General features: G+C 44.4%; 1 protein-coding gene across 1 annotated transcript in view; it reads right to left on the bottom strand.

Annotated features, from left to right (window-relative positions):
* Positions 1 to 19817, bottom strand: part of LOC127058644 (perilipin-3-like) — a 76092-nt gene that overhangs the window by 11625 nt on the left and 44650 nt on the right. The window lies entirely within an intron of this gene.

Raw genomic sequence — 19817 nt, 5'->3', positions numbered from 1 at the left:
GAGCTTAGCTCCATTAGCACTTGAAGACCAGCCACTCCAGATAATGCAAGAAACACAGAAATGTAAGTAGGGACGGGACCTCTGATGCACCCTGACTGTTTTCGGGTTCTCCCAGAATGAGGCCGCTTTATCATATAGCTCGCAAGGCACAAAGTTTTCCAAGTAACTGAGTTTGGAAGTATTTTACTGCTCATTCTAAACATATGAAGCTGCATTTCTCAAATGTTCTTTCTGGCTGCATTTTGTAATGCTTAAGGAAAAGGCCTCTCCTCTCCATTGACAGTTTCTACGCATTCAATACAGATAAATATCAAGGAAATTGTAAACATTTGTCAAATGAGCATGATTGCATAAAAATACAATTTCCCATTGGATACCTTCTTGCTCACTGTACAGTACAGCCTTGTGGGACAAACCACTTCGTGGCATTACTTGTGATATTTTTGGAGAGGTGTGATTTCTGGTGCAGTTAGTTAGGGCAGCAAAAGAGTCATGGATAAACCAGAAGCAACTGATGTTCTTTAGTGTAATTTTGATACCCTAACCAGTGCTGAATCCATCTTAATTCCCACCCTTGTAGTCTTTTTATGTTAGTGCTATTGTAACCCACACATCTTCTGGGTGTGGTGTTCTGTCTCAGCGAGTGGCACCACGACCACTTAAAGAGAGCACAGTTAAGAAGCCTGCTCTACAGCCTCAGCTAATAGCCAGTTGGCTTTTAGCTCATGCCGTAGAGGCTTATACACTAAGCTCCAGAGATCCCCAGTTCAATCCTGCTGACTAGGGTTTGTCAGAGTTACGCTATCCCCTTCCCTTCTAAATGTTTATCCCAAATGGGCAACTAGATTGAGATTCTGAGATGCTGCCACCTTTTCCACTGAACATTGTCATGCAACATTCAAATATTTGCATGCTGACCAGGACTGAGCAAATAATGAATTTTTCATTTCAGGGGCTGAACAAAAAATAAAATTTAAAACAATCAGTTCAAATCAAAACTCATTTTATTTTTCAGTTTTTCCTCATTGAAATGGAATAAATGAGCAAATGTGTTTCAAGCCAAACAAAACAATTCACTTGACCCTAAATGAGTTTTTTTCAGTTTTTCATTTCATGTAGGTTTTGGATGCTTTTTACCCCTTCCCTTTTTTTAAATCTAGCTACACTAGAAAAGAAACACCATTTCAAAATGAAAAAAAATAAAGGGTTTCATTTCCAGATGTTAAAATTGAAACTATTGGAAATGCAAAGTCAAAACATTTCATTTTGAAATGACCAAAACAAACTTTTGACTTTTTCAATTTCTTTCCCCCATTTTTTACTTGAATTTGCAAATAACTTCTGTTTTCTGAAAAATGCATTTTTTGGCAAATTTATGATTAAAAAATATTTTACCCAGCTCTAGTGAGAATTCTTCATCCTGTGTCAAATTGAGCCTCTCTTACCTGTGCTGAAGAATCCAGGTTCCTTAGCGAACTCATACACCTCTTTAGGTGGCCTGGCTACTGGGGTGGGGTGGGGGACAAAACACAACACTGTATTAGGCTGGGTTACACGACCATTCTGATGTGGCAGCATTTCACACCCACTGTGCACAGGGGCAAATGACTACACAAGGTGCAAAGCAGTGGAGAAGCAGGCCTGTATTGTGCAAGTGTCCCAGGACATATAGTGAAGGCCTATATATTTATTCTTCTGTCTGGTCTGCCCACTCTCTTCACACTTGCACTGCGGAAGGAAGTAGCAGCCCCACGGAGCCTGATATCCCATCAGCCACAGAACAGTGATTCCCTACTCAGCCAGTACTACCAGGCTATGTAGGGCAAATCTCAGTGTTGCCCTTACAGAGCTTTCTAGTCACAAGAGAAGACAACTCTAACAGAATTGAAACTACAACAGGGTTCAAAAAGAACAAGATAAGTTCATGGAGGATAGGTCCATCATTGATTATTAGCCAGGAAGGACAGGGACGGTGTCCCTAGCCTCTGTTTGCCAGAAGCTGGGAATGGGCAACAGGGGATGGATCACTTGATGATTATCTCTTCTGTTTGTTCCCTCTGGGTCACCTGACATTGGCCACTCTGGGAAGACAGGACTGGGGGGGAGGGATAGCTCAGTGGTTTGAGCATTGGCCTGCTAGACCCAGGATTGTGAGTTCAATCCTTGAGGGGGCCATTTAGGGATCTAGGGCAAAAGCAAAATCTGTCTGGGGATTGTTGCTGCTTTGAGCAGGGGAGTTGGACTAGATGACCTCCTAAGGTCTCTTCCAACCCTGATATTCTGTGATTCCACTGGGCTAGATGGACCTTTGGTCTGACCCAGTATGGCAATTCCTATGTTCTTATGTTAAAGACTATGCAATGGCACATTCTGTTTGCTATCTGCTAAAATTCCTAATCTTCTCTTATCTTCCCTGTTTAAAATTGATTCTGTTTGCCACACGTGTAACCAAAAAATCTTGCCCAAGGTCAGACTTTTTATAGTTTCCTTTCCCCTCCCACAGCCTGTATTTAAATGATTCCAAAGAGACTTTCAAAGAACCCAATTTATTTACTTACTTGCAGGCTATTCTGAGACTCAGCTCTAATCTCAGAGCTGAGTTCACAAAGATCAAAGCTTTCATTTGACAAACTTGACAGTTCTACAAATAAATTAGTTCCATCAAGACCACCTGTCCTATAACAGTTTCCAAACTTCCGCAGTATCACCTGTTATGTGCGCCTTCTTATCCATATTCTGCTGTTTCTATGGAGTTTGCTTATGTTCTACCTCTTAAAGCATTGAAGGGTCCCACAAACCAACAGAGAGGTGTACTGTACACCACATACTCCAGAAGCCCATTCATATATATGTTCCTCCTCCTTGGTCACTTTCTCCCATATTTGGGAGAGGATTTGTCTAGACAGATCTTGGAAGGAATCAAGAGCAGGGAGCACTTCTGTGATATGGGAATCTTGTTGCATCTTGATAACTTCATTGGTTAATAACATAGGAAAAGCATCCTAACTGGTAAATAACTTAGATTGGTTAATAATTAAATCACAGTGTTTTAATATTCCGTGCTGCAAAGACCCACAAGAGATACATTAAAGAGACACTTGCGGCTTGCAAGCCTCAGTCTGAGTATCACTGCTATAGATGGTCTGGAATGGGCCTAGATAAATAAGAAGTCTTGTAATCTTGGACTCTCGTAAAGACTGGATTGCTAAAGAAAAAAAAAAGCTACAGGGACAAAAAACAACAATGAAGCTGCCAAACCTAAAAAAGATAAGTAAAAACTGTCTAACTGAAGAAGCTAACTAACACTAATCCTGATGAAGGGGGTACTGAATGATACATTCTGACAAAACTGGGTCCATGGACCAGGTGAGGTTCCCGTTCCGTCTACCACCACGGCTGAAAGGAACTGTGACAGTTGGTGCTTGTAATAACCTTAGTCCCAGATTTGGACCTTAGCGTCCAAAATATGGGGGTTAGCATGAAAACCTCCAAGCTTAGTTACCAGCTTGGACCTGGTACCTGCTGCCACCACCCAAAAAATTAGAGTGTTTTGGGGCACTCTGGTCCCTCTGAAAAACCTTCCCTGGGGACCCCAAGACCCAAATCCCTTGAGTCTCACAACAAAGGGAAATAATCCTTTTTCCCTTCCCCCCTCCAGGTGCTCCTGGAGAGATACACAGACACCAGCTCTGTGAATCCAAACAGAGTGAATCTCCCTCTCTGTTCCCAATCCTGGAAACAAAAAGTACTTTCCTATTCCCCCAGAGGGAATGCAAAATCAGGCTAGCGATCCAACACACAAATCTCCCCTTGATTTCTTCCTCCCACCAATTCCCTGGTGAGTACAGACTCAATTTCCCTGAAGTAAAGAAAAACTCCAACAGGTCTTAAAAGAAAGTTTTATATAAAAAGAAAGAAAAATAAGTACAAATGTTCTCTCTGTATTAGATGATACAACACAGGGTCAATTGCTTAAAAGAATATTGAATAAACAGCCTTATTCAAAAAGAATACAAATCAAAGCACTCCAGCACTTATATTCATGCAAATACCAAAGAAAAGAAAACCATAGAACTTACTATCTGATCTCTTTGTCCTTACACTTAGAAACAGAAGACTAGAAAGTAGAGCTACTTCTCCAAAGCTCAGAGAAGGCAGGCAGCCAGAAACAAAGACTCAGAGACTAAATTCCCTCCACCCAAAGTTGAAAAAATCCGGTTTCCTGATTGGTCCTCTGGTCAGGTGCTTCAGGTGAAAGAGACATTAACCCTTAGCTATCTGTTTATGACACGCCCCCCAAATTGCAGACAGTGGGGAAGCTCACTGGCGGCGATTTCCTTCTAGAACTTGAAAATAAACAGATTAATACAACACATACACCTTTACATATACTCCTAAGTATATAACTAACAGACTTCTACATTTTAAGAACACTTTTTAACTACTGAATTCTGGGAAACTCTCACGGGAGAGTGCATCAGCAACTTTATTAGAAGCTCCTGTGATGTGTTGAATTTCAAAATCAAAATCTTGGAGAGCTAAACTCCAACGAAGAAGTTTCTTGTTGTTCCCCTTGGCAGTATGAAGCCACTTTAGTGCAGCATGGTCAGTTTGTAGTTGGAACCGCCGTCCCCAAACATATGGGCGTAGCTTTTCCAGGGCTTACACAATGGCATAGCATTCCTTTTCACTGACTGACCAGTGACTTTCCCTCTCAGACAGTTTCTTACTGAGAAACACGACAGGATGGAAGTTGTGATCTGTTGCTTCCTGCATGAGCACTGCTCCTATACCACGCTCAGATGCATCTGTGGTTACTAGGAATGGCTTGTCAAAGTCCGGGGCCCTGAGCACAGGGTCAGACATGAGCGTTGCCTTAAGTTGGGTAAAGGCCTTTTGACACTCATCAGTCCACTTAACTGCATTTGGCTGGGTCTTTTTGGTCAGGTCGGTCAGTGGGGCAGCGATTTGGCTGTAGTGGGGTACAAATCGCCTGTAGTATCCGGCCAAGCCTAAGAAGGATTGGACCTGCTTCTTGGACCGTGGGACAGGCCACTTTTGGATAGCATCCACCTTGGCCTGTAGGGGGTTTATGGTTCCTCGACCCACCTGGTGCCCCAGGTAAGTCACTCTGTTTTGGCCTATTTGACACTTTTTGGCCTTAACAGTTAGTCCTGCCTGCCTGATGCGCTCAAAGACCTTTTCCAGGTGTAGTAGGTGTTCGGGCCAGGAGTCGGAAAAAATGGCCACATCATCGAGGTAGGCAACTGCAAATTCTCCCAGTCCAGCTAGTAGACCATCTACCAGCCTCTGGAAGGTTGCGGGTGCATTTCGAAGGCCGAAAGGAAGGACATTGAATTCATACACCCCCGCATGGGTGACGAATGCTGACCTCTCCTTGGCAGGTTCATCTAGCGGTACTTGCCAGTACCCCTTGGTTAAGTCTATTGTAGAGATGAACTGGGCACGTCCCAACTTCTCCAATAGCTCATCGGTACGTGGCATTGGATAGTTGTCCGGACGAGTTACAGCATTTAGCTTACGGTAGTCCACGCAAAAGCGTATTTCCCCATCTGGTTTGGGTACCAGAACCACTGGAGATGCCCATGCACTGGTAGATGAGCGGATTATACCCATCTGTAGCATGTTCTGGATCTCCCGTTCTATAGCGGCTTGGGCATGAGGAGACACTCGGTAGGGTGGGGTTCTGATTGGGTGAGCATTACCTGTATCAATGGAGTGGTATGCCCGTTCAGTCCGTCCTGGGGTGGCTGAGAACAATGGGGCGAAGCTAGTGCACAGCTCCTTGATTTGTTGCCGCTGCAGACGTTCCAGGGTGGTTGAGAGGTTCACCTCTTCCACGCCACCGTCTTTTTTCCCGTCGTAGTAGACACCGTCAGGCCACTCAGCATCATCTCCCTGGACTGTAAACTGACAAACCTGTAAATCTCTGGAATAGAAAGGCTTGAGAGAATTAACATGGTACACTTTAGGCTTTAGTGAGGAATTGGGAAATGCTATGAGGTAGTTTACAGCTCCCAGGCGCTCTTGGACCGTGAATGGCCCTTCCCATGATGCTTCCATCTTATGGGCCTGTTGCGCCTTCAAGACCATAACCTGGTCTCCTACCTTGAAGGACCGATCTCTGGCATGTCTGTCATACCAGGCCTTTTGCTCTTCCTGAGCATCCTTTAGATTCTCTCTAGCAAGGGCTAAAGAGTGTCGGAGGGTGCTTTGTAGGTTGCTTACAAAGTCCAGAATGTTAGTTCCTGGAGAAGGCGTAAACCCCTCCCATTGCTGCTTTACCAACTGTAATGGCCCCTTAACCTCGTGACCATACACAAGTTCAAATGGTGAAAACCCTAAACTGGGATGTGGTACAGCCCTGTAGGCAAACAGCAACTGCTGCAACACTAGGTCCCAATTATTGGAGAATTCGTTGATGAATTTTCGTATCATGGCCCCCAAAGTTCCATTGAACCTTTCAACCAGGCCATTGGTTTGATGGTGGTACGGGGTGGCAACCAAGTGATTCACCCCATGAGTTTCCCACAGTTTTTCCATGGTCCCTGCCAGGAAATTAGACCCTGAATCTGTAAGGATGTCGGAGGGCCAACCTACCCTGGCAAAGATGTCTGTTAGGGCCAGGCACACAGTGTTAGCCCTGGTGTTGCCTAGAGCGACTGCTTCTGGCCATCGGGTAGCAAAGTCCACTAAAGTCAGTACGTACTGCTTTCCTCTGGGCGTCTTTTTTGGGAAAGGGCCCAGAATATCCACAGCTACTCGCTGAAATGGGACCTCAATTATGGGGAGTGGCTGGAGAGGGGCCTTGACCTGGTCTTGAGGCTTTCCCACTCTTTGGCATACCTCACAAGACCGGACATACTTGGCAACGTCCTTGCCCATCCCCTCCCAGTGGAAGGACTTCCCCAACCGGTCCTTGGTTCTGTTCACCCCAGCATGGCCACTGGGATGATCATGGGCTAAGCTTAAGAGCTTCCCCCGGTACTTAGTTGGAACCACCAACTGTTTTTGTGGCTGCCATTCTTCCCGGTGTCCACCAGAAAGAATTTCCTTGTATAAAAGTCCTTGGTCTATAACAAACCGGGATCGATTAGAAGAGCTGAGAGGCGGTGGGGTGCTCCGTGCCGCCGCCCAAGCTTTCTGAAGGCTGTCATCCGCTTCCTGCTCAGTCTGGAACTGTTCCCTTGAGGCTGGGGTCACCAGTTCTTCCTCAGACTGTGGACTTGGGCTTGGTCCCTCTGGAAGCAATGTAGGTGATGGGGTTGTTTCCGTTGCTGGTGAACCGCTCTCCGCTGGTGCACCTGAGGGTATTTCAGGCTCTGGCTGAGCCTTTTGGGTATGGCTGTCTGTTGCTTCTGCCAGTTTTGGCTCGCTGGCGCCCTCTGGCGTTGAGTTTGAAGATGGGGTTGCAATGGCTGGTGCTGGTTGCTGTTCCAGTTCCGGGCCTGGGACTGGAGGTGCTGTGGCTGTTTCAGTGGTTGGCATGGAATCCGGGTCCACTACCTCTGTCTGGGTCTCGGGTAACACAGACGGGGCCTCTGTGGACGGCTCAGGAACAGGAATGGGTCTGGAAGCTTGCCTGGTTTGGCTACGTGTAACCATTCCCACTCTCTTGGCCCGCCTCACCTGGTTGGCCAAGTCTTCCCCCAGTAGCATGGGGATAGGATAATTGTCATAGACTGCAAAAGTCCACATTCCTGACCAGCCTTTGTACTGGACAGGCAGTTGAGCTGTAGGCAAGTCTACAGCTTGTGACATGAAGGGGTAAATTGTAACTTTGGCCTTTGGGTTGATGAATTTGGGGTCAACGAAGGATTGGTGGATAGCTGACACTTGTGCCCCCGTGTCTCTCCACGCAGTAACCGTCTTTCCGCCCACTCTCAAATTTTCCCTTCGCTCCAAGGGTATTTGAGAGGCATCCGGGCCTGGGGATCTTTGGTGTGATGGTGGTGTAATGAATTGCACTCGCATGGTGTTCTTGGGACACTTGGCCTTGATATGTCCCAGTTCATTACACTTAAAGCATCTTCCATCTGATGGGTCACTGGGCCGAGGTGAGTTACTGGAGACTGGTGAGGTTGAAGGGTAGGGTATCTGTGGCTTTACTTGGGTGGTATGTGGGGTCTTTGGCTGTCCTCGGTTGTAGGGTTTATGGTCTGTGTGCCCCCGGGGGTAATCGTTCCCCTTGACAGTAGCTTTCTTGCTTTCTGCCAGTTCCATCCATTTGGCTCCAATCTCCCCCGCCTCAGCGATATCTTTGGGATTTCCATCTTGTATGTACCGTGTGATGTCTTCAGGAACACCATCCAAGAACTGTTCCATTTGTATGAGGAGGTTTAGTTCTTCCAAGGTTTGAATGTTGTTTCCTGTTAGCCAGGCCTCATAGTTTTTTGCAATGTAGTAGGCGTGTTTGGGAAATGACTCCTCTGGTTTCCACTTTTGGTTTCTGAAACGCCGACGGGCATGATCTGGGGTTATCCCCATCCTGTATCTGGCCTTGGTTAGAAAAAGTTTATAGTCATTCATTTGGTGCTTAGGCATTTCAGCTGCCACCTCTGCTAAAGGTCCACTGAGCTGTGACCTCAATTCTACCATGTACTGGTCTTCGGGAATCTTGTACCCAAGACAAGCTCTTTCAAAATTTTCCAAGAAGGCCTCGGTGTCATCACCTGCCTTGTAGGTGGGAAATTTCCTGTGCTGTGGAGCAATAATGGGCGCCGGGTTGTTAGGGTTGGCTGGAGTCTGTTGCTTAGCCTTTTCTAATTCCATGGCCTGTTGGTGGGCTTCCCTTTGGAGTTCTATCTGTCTCCTGTGGGCTGCCTCTTCTTCTGCTTGCTTCCTTCTATGGGCCACCTCTTCTTCTTCTTGCTTCCTTCTGTGGGCCAACTCTTCTTCTGCTTGCTTCCTTCGGTGGGCCACCTCTTCTTCTTCTATTTTTCTTTTGTGTGCTGCCTCTTTGATTTGTTCTTCTCTTTCTTTCATCTCCATTTGTCGCCTGTGTTCAGCTTCTTTGAATTGCTCTTCGGCCTTAATTTTTGCCTTAGAAGTCATGGTTCCTGTTTTCTTGTGTTGGGGTGTCCTCCGGTGTTTATCTTCTGAACTGCAGGCTCTGTTCCCTCCTGGAGTCTGCCTAGCAACAGTGCTTTTTTCTTTTTCTCTCTCTAGCTAATGTTCAATGAAGGGAAACCAGAAAAACCACTTTATTTGCATGCATATAGTGCTGGAACTTGCCTCCTAATGGGAGGGCTATTGCATGACAAAAGACCCTTAACAGTCTGGTAATGGCTTCTTGCTTAACATGCAAGCCACAAACTGCCAGAGAGAGCAGAAAAAAAAATTCTCTCTGGTTCCCTTTTAAAAGCAACTGTTTCTCTCTCTGCTAAAAAGCCCTTAGCAGAGAAAAGAAAAATATAATATTCCTACTGGCTTCTGGATACTGTCTATATCCCACCTGCTGCCACTCATGACATAACCTTAGTCCCAGATTTGGACCTTAGCGTCCAAAATATGGGGGTTAGCATGAAAACCTCCAAGCTTAGTTACTAGCTTGGACCTGGTACCTGCTGCCACCACCCAAAAAATTAGAGTGTTTTGGGGCACTCTGGTCCCCCTGAAAAACCTTCCCTGGGGACCCCAAGACCCAAATCCCTTGAGTCTCACAACAAAGGGAAATAATCCTTTTTCCCTTCCCCCCTCCAGGTGCTCCTGGAGAGATACACAGACACCAGCTCTGTGAATCCAAACAGAGTGAATCTCCCTCTCTGTTCCCAATCCTGGAAACAAAAAGTACTTTCCTATTCCCCCAGAGGGAATGCAAAATCAGGCTAGCGATCCAACACACAAATCTCCCCTTGATTTCTTCCTCCCACCAATTCCCTGGTGAGTACAGACTCAATTTCCCTGAAGTAAAGAAAAACTCCAACAGGTCTTAAAAGAAAGCTTTATATAAAAAGAAAGAAAAATAAGTACAAATGTTCTCTCTGTATTAGATGATACAACACAGGGTCAATTGCTTAAAAGAATATTGAATAAACAGCCTTATTCAAAAAGAATACAAATCAAAGCACTCCAGCACTTATATTCATGCAAATACCAAAGAAAAGAAAACCATAGAACTTACTATCTGATCTCTTTGTCCTTACACTTAGAAACAGAAGACTAGAAAGTAGAGCTACTTCTCCAAAGCTCAGAGAAGGCAGGCAGCCAGAAACAAAGACTCAGAGACTAAATTCCCTCCACCCAAAGTTGAAAAAATCCGGTTTCCTGATTGGTCCTCTGGTCAGGTGCTTCAGGTGAAAGAGACATTAACCCTTAGCTATCTGTTTATGACAGTGCTCCACACCACTTTTATTGCTCTGCCTTGCAAACCTCTGGAATCACAAGAGAAGGGTGTAAGGTAGTGTTGCAATGGCATTAAAAAGTTCCGTTGATCCTGGCTGTGCCACAGGTACATTCAGTGCTTAATTTGTGTCAGGGCTTGCCAGGGCTGAGCCCCGGCACCTTTAGGCTTGGCCATTCATAACCTCGGCACTTCTGGGCTTGCCATATCAGTTATGAAAATAAAAAAATTCTTGATCACCAGCACTTAATTGCTTGAGCCCCAGCACCACTTCAATTACAAATTAAGCACTGGGTACATCTCAAGACTGGGGATATGCAGAGGCCACTCAAAGAAGAAGATTAGTTATATTGTGGTCCTGCCAGAACATCTCTGGGATAAGGATGAAAAGGAAAGAAGAACTTTGTTCCTACCAGGGAACTAGTTTGAAGAGCCTCCCAGATGCTTTGGCCGGCATCCCTCACCTTGCTCTGGGAATGCTGGTAAGCACATTGCTGGAATTTGGTCATCATGGAGCCTAAACACACCCAGTAACTGTCATAATCTTGCTGCCGCTGACCAGAAGCCATGCCATGCCTTTCTGCAAAAACTGTAGGTTTAACTGAAAGAAACAAGAGAATAAGGTTATTCTACCAAATGAAAGGTGATAATGTCAGAATGGAACACAGCTTCCCCAAATCTTCATTTGAAAGCCTGACTCATAGATTCATAGATTATAATGCCAGAAAGGCCCACTGTGGTCATCTAGTCTGACCTTCTGTATAATGCAGGCTACAGAACTTCCCTAGACAGGCACCAACAGAGGAAGCACATTCCTGGGGCGGCAAATGTTTCTGGGCAGCAGCATTCTGTCCATTCTTGGGGCGGCAATCCAAGCAGCATTTTTTTTTTTGCTTGGGGCAGCAAAAATGGTAAAAATGGTAGAGCCGGCCCTGTCCCCTCAATAATTCATTGAACAGAGCTTTTAGAGAACCTTCTCAGCACATGTTCTACCTGCATCTTAGATACTAAGCGTCAGATTTTCAAAAGTATTTAGGAACACAGAAAGGTAAATAGGCACTGGTGGGATTTTCAAAAAGTTCCTAGGCACATAATTCCCATTGATAGAGATAAGCACCTTGCATTTTGAACATCTCACTAGATCCCTATCTGCATCGTTAGGTGCCTCAATACTTATTACCATTGTTTGCCACCAATCTAGTGATGGAATTGTTTTAATGAGAAATTGAGTAGACTACTATTGCTGTTATTTGTATTATGGCAGTGCCTGAAGTCCCCAACTGACTCAGATCTTGTTGTGCTAGGCAGAAGCAGAAGACGGTCTCTTTCCCTAAGAATTTATAATCTAAACAGACAATGGGTGGAAGAAAAGAGTATCCCTATTTTACAAATGGAGAACGGAAGCACAAAGAACTGAAATGACTAGTCTGAGGTCCTACAGGAATTTGTGGCAGAGCTGGGAATTAAATCCAGATCCAGCATGTGTAACCACTTTTCCTCTGAAATTAGCCGGTGCTTTTCTAGAAAGGTCAGTGGTTCGTAAAGTATCTCCTCCTCATTTAATAGCATTTACCTTTGGTAAGGAACATAACCATTGGCCACACATTTACATTTCCCCTATCCATGAAGCATTACCACTCCCCAAGGGACAGCATGTGCTCCAGGATGTAAACAGACTCATACTAACTATTTGTAGGAGAGTGTTAATGTAATTCATTAGCAAGAGACCTTAGTCTCACCCAAGTTAAGGTTAAAGCTAGCCTTCCACAATCAGTCTGTTTTGAACCCCATTGCTTAAGGCCCTGGTCCTCCAAATACTTGTCCTTCGTTAAGAGCCTCCCTTGTGAATAGATAAGCAAGTGCACAAGTTTTTGAACTAAATTTACCAGAAATAAACCAAGGTGTATGACATTTCTCTTATGACAGGGTAGAGTTTCTTTCAGACATTTGAGACAAATTAGGGAAGGTATTTGGGAGCTCTGCATATACCAAGAGGATATGATTTTACTTCTTAAAAATGTATGTTTTTGACATGGCTCAAATTCCAAAACATCTTGGCCGAAACACTCCATGGGATTTGCCTTGGCTAGGGAAAGCGGTTGTATTTAGTTTAGGCTTGCCTAATACAAGGCAATCTTTATTCTTAGTATTGATGTAGCCTTGCAGGAGACTAGGCTAGAACTCATCCATCTGAAATTAAGATTAGGTCAGTATGTGTCAGGTCAGGTAGGTCCAACCCTAAACTCAATCTCTTTACCTAGTCATGACATTATTCTCCTCTCTTCTTTTGCAAGGTGGTGTGTGTGTTGTGGAGGGGATCACTGGTAACTCTGATTATTTTTTCTTATGGCCAAGGGAGTTAAAGGCAATTTATGCATATATGAGAAATTCTCTGGGGTTCCTACATTTTCTTGTGGATTATTACAGAAACTAGGAATTTAAGAACAGCTAGATCATTTCCTCCAAGTATAGAAGTTGCATCTGGCACAGCTTTCGGCACGTGGGATTTTTATGGAGCAGAGTTACATTGCACAAACTCCTGTAGTGATTGTGCCCCTGCTGGGAAGTTCACAATTGCAGCCCAGTAGCACCTAGAGGCCCACCTGAGACTGAGCCCCATTGTGTTAGTTATTGAATATAAGCACAGCGAGAGCTCTCAAAGTACTTCATAAGTGTCATCATTCCCGTTATACAGATGGGAAATGGAGGCACAAAGCATTGAAATAACTTGCCCTGAGTCACACAATGAGTTAGTGCCAGGTCTAGGAATAGCAATTCAGATCTCTGAATTATAGTGCAGTGTCCTATCTTATCCCTGGGATGACACTCCTTCACCCTGCTCAACTCTTCCAGGTGTCCCTCTGAGTTTTGTCTTGGCTTTCAGGTTGAAGTACAGCTTTCTTTGGAAGGCTTGGTTTCTTGGAGTTGGCAGTGTATTAATGCAAAGAATATGGGCTATATTTGCAAAGTCATAATAAGAGCGTGAAGAGTGCACTTGAGAATCAGGCCATGACAAAATTAAGCTCACATTTACAGATTTAACTGCATCTTCTTTACATGGATGCAGTATGGTACACCCTTACACACATGTTCACATAGCATTTATCCCTCCTCTTTCTTCCACTCAGGGTCACCCAGATGATTCAAGGGGCCTGAGGCAAAGCAATTTTGGGGGCCCCTTCCATTAAAAAAAAGTTGCAATATTATAGAATACTATATTCTTGTGCGGGTCCGTGCAGGGTCCCGGGCGAATTGCCCCACTTGCCCCACCCCCCGGGCAGCCTTGCTTCTGCTTTACAATCTGACGGCTGCTTCTGCAGTACAATTGAGGAGTATAAGGAAGAAAACTATGAAAAGAGCTTTATGCCAACTGCATTTGCAAGTCAAAAAGTTCTGTTATATATCTTTGGTGTAATGTTACACAATAATGGTTACTGTGTATGTTTCGTACACGTGAGAGATAGGAAGAGTGTTTGACAGCTAGACCAGAGGTTGTGGAAGAGGAATATTAGTTAGTATGCAGTACAAAGTGATAGTTTTCAAATGCCTGCTAGGCACAAGGGTTAGAATTGAACGGGCAGCCTCTACTTTGGCATTTCCTGTGCTTAAGTGCTGAAGCATGCAACCTGGCTAGAGCATCCACGTGATTTCCAAGGTGTTGAAGAGTACTATAATGTGGAACTGTGGGGCTAAATGCCACTATGAGACAAGGTGGGTGAGTTACTATCTTTTATTGGACCAGCTTTTGGTGGTGGGAGAAACAAAGTTTCAAGCTAAAGAGAGCTCTGCTTCAGCTCTGGGAAACGTACTCAGTGTCACAGCTAAATACAAGGTGGAACATATTGTATAGCATAAGTAGTTACACATTTTTTGATAATACATACAATATAGGAGTAACATTTCACATGTTACATGATCATCTATAGGTGAGAGCTCCTCCAATGCTGGCCTTGGAAACATTTATTTTATGAGACACAGCCCTATGAAGTCTTTATTAATGTTTCTCTACAGCCATGAGTCAGACAGGCACTTCCTGTCAGATCGTGTGAAGCGTAACTGTGGTAGAAAGAGTGGTAGGAATTTTACTGACTGTACAGTGGGAAGGAAAAAAAATAAGGAGAGGATGGGAAATTACAGCAAATTAGGACAAATAATTAGTCCTTGGCCGTGCCATTGATGTATGAGATGTGACTATCTGAAGCTGTGGGGCAGAGAGAGGAGAGAGAAAGAGAGAGAGATAGAGAGAATGACTCTGGAGCCTGGCAAGTAGGGCATCCAGCTGGCAGAGTTGGGGGTAAAGCATTCAGGGTCCAGTCTTCCAGATCCAATCACTAGAAACAACTCAGCTATCTAAGCCACCTGATTCCAGGACAGGGGCACACAGTCATGGACCGCTAGCAAAGATGGGAATTTCTCTCTATTAGAGGGGTGTGGCTTACAACACATACCCCTGTTACCAGCATCTCCTATTTGACTAACTTAGGAGGCTTCCCACCTAATACACTAGCTCCTATGAACTGAATTCTAAGGTGCTTAACTCTCCCCCTTCATTGCATAGGGAGCCTAGATGCTTAACTTAGGAAGCTTCTGCTACTCCTGTCCACAAAGCATACAAGTGGGTGGGGGCTCTTGGCACCTGAACTGTAGTCCCACCCCCCATGCCGCCCCTTCCCCCTGAGCCACCACCCTCATTCCATCCCTTCCCCCCAAGACCCCATCCACCCACTCACTAACTCCTCTCTGATCCCTCACCCATTGCTCGCCCCTACAATTGGTAAAAAGTGAGGGGCCATGTCCTCCTGGCACTCCTCTTAGTGGATTACAGTGGCGTTCCTGTGATTGTGTAGGCCCCTAAAAGTTGAACATTGCAAATGCTAAGCATTCCAATGCCCTAAATTCCTTTGAATGAAGCCCCAAGTCATTACTGCAAGAGTTTGCAGATTCTAAAGACTGGAGGAACATAAATAGTGAAGAGGGTTACTGATGCGGAGTGATCTTGATTGCTTGGATACTATTTGCTTGCACCCAGCTTACCATTTTGACATGATCAATTGTTATAGGGAAATAATTATCATTTAAGAGCAAAGAATGAACATCATATTTCCAAGATAGGGGACTATTCTGGTAAGCACCAGTTGTGAAAATGACTAGAAAAGCATAATGGATAATCAGATGAACATTATATCCCAGTGAGCCACTGTGGCCAAAAGGGCTAATGCAATCCTTGAATGTATAAACAGGTGAATCTTAAGTAGAAGAGAGGTTATTACCTCTGTTTAGCATTAGCAGAACTGGCACTAGAATTCCTTGTTCAGTTCTCCTTTACAGAAAGCTGTTGCTTTTCAAATCCTTTGCCTCCCATGGGTATGTCAGTTGATTCCTGGATTTAAAAAAATATTTGAAGTATTTCTTCTGCAATGGAGCTGTGTAACAATATAATGCTGAATGCAGGAAGTTGCCTTCTTTTTCGCCGGCAAGTTTTATTTCAGCTGCAGCCACATACCAAGGCATAGACAATGCCACTTAGGGCAGTGAATGCCAAATATTGATGGCTTTTTTTCAGAATGCTGGCGGGTCAATCAGTATGCAAGCCACTGCCTAAACACAGCCAAGCATGCTGTAAATTAGCTGCACCATAAATGCAGTGATAAAGGAAGGATGCTCATGAAGGTTCTTGAAACCTACAGAGGACCCCCTCCCCAAGACATGTAGTCCTCTGTCCTCACACAATCCTTTCCCACTCACTCAACACTTCCTCTTCCTCGATCCCTCCCCAAAGTCTTCCTCTACAGACCACCTGATGGCCTCAAATGGTAGGGTATGAATATATTGTTTACACACACACACCCCGCAACTCCTTTTGAGAAAGGAAGGGCTAATGGTTTCCGCTAACAGTGGCAGAGTACCTTCTGTGGTCAAGCAAGATTCAGAAAGTGCATTTCCCTCTATGAAAATGGAGATTCAGGCACCTAAAAGGCATTCAGGAGAAAGGTACCATTGACATATTGTGTACAGTTACTGCAAATGGTGGATCATCCTCTCTTGCTGACAAATCACAGTGAAACCATACACCCAAGGGGAAAAGTGACCTATAGTCATCAGACCAAGATGACAAAATCAACCTGGCAGAGACTTATCCAAAGAGAACTTAAGGATAACTGAACCAGCCACATGCTCAGCCTCATATCAATAGCAAAGTTTAATTGCTAGGAGACATTTTCAAAAATCTCCAGGAAAAAAAAAACAAAAAAAAAAACACACATTTTGTATCAAATAGAGAGACAACAACAGGTGGAGATTCAAAAATCCTAGTCAAACAATGCCTCATCTGCTGCTTTCCCTCATGCGTTATTTAGTACTACCCCATAGGATTGTTATTCTTTAAAATCTTGACCAATAAAACATTTAGAGCATTATAAGAGATACAAGTTACCATATGTAGATTAAGCCCCACATGCTCTCTTCTTCCCTCCCTAGCCATGGTGACTGATAACAAGGCTTGTTCCATTGCCACTCTCTGCAAATGAGAGCTACACCAGGCAGGAGCCATCTCTTATGACTCCAAAGAACAACTCACTCTCTGGATCATATACAATTGTCACCAGTGTATGTAGAAGCATCTACCTTTTCTACACAGGGTGTGGCAGAGAAGGAGCTATCTGGCTGTGCAGGGACAGGCCTTGGAGGCTGGCTGAGGAGATTAACTATTGCTTCCAGCTGTTTATGGATGATAGCTGAGGCTACCCCCATGCCCCTCAGTTGGGTTTCCATGCTCTGTATGGCCTCAGAGTCTTCCCGATGGCTGGTTTCTAAGAACTCCAGTACTCTCTTACTTGTTGCAGACGTGACCCTCTCACTTTCTGTAAACTGAAGTTTTGTTGTCTCCTCCTGAGCTTGATGGCTTGGAGAAGACTGCCCCCCTGGTGCCTCTGCTGGGGGGTCATCTCCTCCTTTGAGGTTGCTCTTCCCAGTAAGTACATCACAATGACTTGGTCCTGCAGCAAACCTGTTACAAGCATTATCTTCTGGATTTCTCTCTGTCCTCAAGGCCAAATACAGGAATTATACTTCCTTCATGCTCCCCTTTAAGGCCAGAGAAATCCAGGTTTGAGATTTCATCATCATGGCTGCCATATTTAATATTCACTTTGTTGCTCCCACTCTCAGGATGGCTGGACAAAGCATGAGCTGCCACCAAAAGCCCAGGTTTACTAGCATGTGCATTGCTGCTGGTCTGTGATGGTCCAGCCTTCTCCCTGTCACTTTCAGGGCTCTGACCTAAACACACAAGAATGATTATTCTTCTAAATCAGCATTCCAAGATGCTGGCCAGTGCCAAGACCTAACCATGCTTCTCGCTCTGAACCAAGAATACACCACAGCAATATCCCTTCAGAAGCCATATTAAGACATTCCATTTCACCCGGGTCTAGTGGAAGTACAGGTACTAGCTGAATGTCTAAAGAGAAGTTCTAACAGATATTTATCTTTAATGCATACAATATACTAAGAGCATGAGCTGGGTGTACGGACTGGGATACTTGGTTTTGTCATTAAAAATATGACTCGGTCCCTTCTCAATTTGTTCTGTTACTCTCTGGTTGCAAAGGAGTTAATTTCTTTCTTGAACAGGACAAGCAATGCAGTGCCGGGGGAAGTCACCACATAAATGTGAATGAACTATCAGGAGTTGTCAACCTATGAACTGAGCAATAGAATCATGGAATATTCCGAGAGCACCGTATGAATTTAAAAAGTCATATTTGTATCGGTCTGAGCTAGGGAGTAGTTACTGGACTTTCCTGCAGGAATTAAAGTCACTAAGAGATAATTAATACAAATGACCAAGCCGGTAAGATTCACCCCTCTTGGGGGAAACTGCTTAGTTCTATGGTATGAACTGGTTGAAGAAGCCTGGCAAACAAGGAATCAAAAAGTCTGTACAAAGCAACCACTCTGATTTAGGAAGAGTGGGTCACTCCGATTTACCCATGAACTCACATGGCAACCACAAGAGGGATAGACCCTATGGAAAGGATCTGAAGTTCTTTGTTCCGATCCATGTGCAAGATGGATGGCTGCCTCATAAGCCAAGTCTGACGTGTAAACTGTTCACTGTTTAAGAAGTCTTCTCTGTAATGCTTTTATTCTGAACAAATACCTTGCTTTGTGAAGGCTGGATGCTCACTGGTTAACCCTGTCATAGCCCATGAGAGAACAATGCTGCAGGTATTGAACTGAAGTGAGGCTTGCTATTCCCATGAGTTCAATTTCTTTAAACTGTATTTCAATTGGACATAAAACCAAACCAAAGGGCAGGAAGAATTGCAGCTTAAATTCCCAGTCTAGACAGAAAGTGTCATGGAACTCCTCCTCAAGAAAGACAATGGCTGGAGGTCTGAAACCTATAGAGGATGCATTCAAGGCGATCATGAAGGGATCAGAGGTGCAATTACCTCAGGAACCGTGACAGTTGGTACATGGTGTTTTTGAAAATTAAGATGTAATAAAAAATCACTATATAAAAAAAAGGAGTCAGTCCCTACACATACTACACGGTGTGGTGTGAAGGGTCTCCCCAGGAGGTGAGAACATTACCCTGAGTTACAGAAAGTGTGTGAGGGAATGTAAATGTTTTTAAAAGAATTACAGGGGCCACTCTCTCTCTGTAACGGTAGGTGCCTTCATTACCATGTGCCTGATTTTTCATAAATGCTGGGCACCCACAACTCCAGCTGTAATCAAGGGGAAGTGTGAGGATGGGCTGGGAATACAGTTTTATGATCCAGGGCTCTGAAGGAACTATAAAGGATTTGCCTTGAAAGAGAGAGAAGGAACGCATGGCAAACCAGGATGTATATCTACAGCACATTACAGTGCTGCACACTAACTGGTCATATGGACCTTGTTGCCGTGTACTAAATGTTTCCCAGTGCACAATGATCTGCTACTCTTTCAAAGACCAGTATGTCATTGTACACTAGGTAAAATTTACTGCACCGAAGCAGGGTCCACACAGCCAGTTAGTGTGTTCGAGATTTACACCTGACTTTCCACACACAAGGTCTCCATCTCCACAAGTCCAAAAAGTGACTTCAAATAACTCTCTACATAGAAGTGCCTCTCCAGATCCTCTACACCTTCAGTCATCAAAACTTTCCAGGGCTAGAAGCAAAGTGCCTTCCCTAATAACAGCTGGGAATCACCTCTTTTAAATTCTCTAAAATTCTCATCCTAGAGGGCTGAAAAGGTGACTTTAAGGATGGACATAGCAAGGTGAATATGGCCTCAGACAGAGTAATTTTGGGAGACAGAAGCTCCACATTTTTGGAAGTTAGAGAAAGAGGAAATGTTTTAGAGGCAAGCAATTTTTCTTTTTTCCTTTTCTTGTTTGAAAACTCATCAAATACCCCTAAGTTTGGAATGTTCAAATAAGTCCCAGAAGACTAGGAGA

Source organism: Gopherus flavomarginatus, chromosome 1, assembly GCF_025201925.1.
Source record: "Gopherus flavomarginatus isolate rGopFla2 chromosome 1, rGopFla2.mat.asm, whole genome shotgun sequence".
In the NCBI taxonomy this organism is placed as follows: Eukaryota; Metazoa; Chordata; order Testudines; family Testudinidae; genus Gopherus; species Gopherus flavomarginatus.
This window is presented reverse-complemented; position numbering and strand designations above follow the sequence as displayed.